Genomic DNA, 2648 nt, shown 5'->3' on the forward strand with positions numbered 1-2648 from the left:
CCTTTTGAGTGCGAAATGTACAGTCAGTCTTGCCCTAGCTGGCCATTGTAATGTGAAAATGTGTTTATTCCATAATCTATTCCAGGTGCACCTGATGGTGGCGGTGGTGGGGCGTCTGTTCCAGAAGTGGTTCCCTGCCCAGCCCAACCTCTCCTACACCTTCATCTGGGACAAGACAGACGCTTACAACCAGAAGGTCTACGGCTTGTCTGAGGCAGTCGGTGAGTACTGCGGAGCAGGCCAAAGTACGCTACGAGTTAAAGGGAAATGTAAAGCATGTTCAACTTCATATTCATCATCTCCGGCACCAACCCAACATCAACGTGTGTTCTAGGTTTTGTGGGGAAAAGATAGAGGGAGATAAATGTTTCAAATGACGTCATCGGTGTGCAGCATGTGCTTTTAACCAATTGCCTACTAATTGCTTCCTAATTGTCTGCTAATTGGTTGATGATGTCATTGGAAACACTTGTCTTCCTCTATTTTCTTCACTACCCAACATAGCAAGGTGCCATTTTCACACATGTTGATGTTGGGGCGGTGCTGGAGATGATGAATATCAAGTTGAAACATTTAGAAATGTCCCTTTAAGGTTGATTTGTCCCCAAAGGACAGTTCCTCTTGGGCATGAAAGGTGACCGGCAGACACACATACTATTTCTTCAGTGAAGCTAACGTACGGCGTACTCCTTTGTCCGCCTTTCCTAAGCCCGTGTAGAGCACATACATTACATTTGCCTTTTGCTTAAACAGCTCKTTGTAAATGCTCAGGGAGTCCCTAACAGGCTGCTGTCAAAGAACTGACTTCASTCAGATGTGTGGGCTGAACGGTTAAGGAAGTGTTTTGGGGGGGGCATTTCCCCCCCTTCAAAATTACAGCTACGTTAGAGGCCTTCCAGATCGCCTGGTTGATGTTCTCGTCCTTCCGGTGATATTGCTAATGCGTTTCCACACAAAACACAAACCTGCTGTTCTTGAGTGTATTCTTCACTTTTTTCGGTGTTTTCTTTTTCAAGTTGTATGTCGATAACTCTTACGACACAAAGACCACGACAGAGAGAATAACATTTGCCATTCTAGTCTTTGCACGCACGCACTCAGCTCACACCCGCAACACCCACACACACACACACACACACAGAACACACCACACAAGACACGACACCAACACACAACACACACACACTTCAACTACATCACACACACACACCACGCACCAACACACCACACACACACACCAACCACACACACAACAACAACTAACACACACACACACACACACACACACACCACAACCACACACACACAACACACACACCACACACACCACACACACCACACACACTCTCTCCCAGCTTTTGAAGGTCATGTTGCAAAAGGTGGCTTCCTTCTAATAAAATACAGCTGGGGGGTGCAGCTTCTTCTGGAGACCGTTGATGGTTGAGCTCACAATGAAATCCCTAAACACACTTGTCACCCTACGCTCAAGCTGTTTCACTCCGAGTCCCTGACAGGCAGGCAGACAGGCAGCGGCTTGTTATTTTCAGTCCTGGGGGATTGGGGAGGGAGGGAAAGGAAGTTGGCCAGTGTAAAACTACCCATGTKTCTCTCATATGTAAATAAATACAAAATGACCGCCTCTACATAAACAAACTGTTAGACGGTGTAGACGCTGCAGGGTTATTATTGTTGAGTCTAATGTATTATTGCTTTGCCAGGAAGGAAGAGATAGGAGAAGGAATAGGAGGGTGTKATTAGAAATGGCCCAGGCCCAAGTCATATTGATTGATTGTGTTTTCACCTTCTAACCTCCCCTTCGTCAGCATTCGTTTTTTTTCCAATTGCATTACGCCCTGTCTGGTAATTTGGCCTGCGCCATTATTGATCCATCATATGGGGGTTTGTCGTAATGTGATCGGCTGAAGACAGATAGGAGTTTAAAAAGAGCTGTAAGAAGATGSTTATCATGTTTGGGAAAGTTATATTATTACAAACTGAGTGGAGGTGTTGAGATATGACGGCAGAGATGAATTGTACKTGTGTAAGACGACTAATTAGAATCACTCGACAAAAAAAWAAATAATACCAACAACATTGTCTAGGCTTGTACTTGTCGTTAGTCAGTTGGAGTGTTGTCATTAACCGTGTCTGTGCTAACCCGATCCCCTCCTTCCTGTTCCTGTTGTAGTGTCAGTGGGTTTTGAGTACGAGTCGTGTCTGGACTTGATCCTGTGGGAGAAGAGGACAGCCACACTGCAGGGCTATGAGCTGGACGCGTCCAACATGGGAGGCTGGACGCTGGACAAACACCATATACTGGATATTAAAATATTGTTAGACAAGAATTTCACTGGCTTCAATGCGCTATTGGAGTCTTCACATAGGCAAGAATATTGTCAACAATGATTGATTGGCTGCATATATCACAGTCATTGGTGTAATGGTCAGTTGTGTGTTTGTGTCATGTGTGTAAATGTGAGTTTGTTTGTGTGTGAGAGAGTGAGGGAGAGAAGAGTGTGTGTGGGGAGGTTCCCGTTATGTGCGTGTGAGCGTCCCCACGCAATATGTGTTGGTGTGTGTGTTGCGGGTGTGTGTGCCGTGCGTGCGTGTGTGTCAGCTCATGTTCCTACCCCGTTCTGGATATTCCA

Source organism: Salvelinus sp. IW2-2015, unplaced genomic scaffold (genome assembly GCF_002910315.2).
Source record: "Salvelinus sp. IW2-2015 unplaced genomic scaffold, ASM291031v2 Un_scaffold3023, whole genome shotgun sequence".
In the NCBI taxonomy this organism is placed as follows: domain Eukaryota; kingdom Metazoa; phylum Chordata; class Actinopteri; order Salmoniformes; family Salmonidae; genus Salvelinus; species Salvelinus sp. IW2-2015.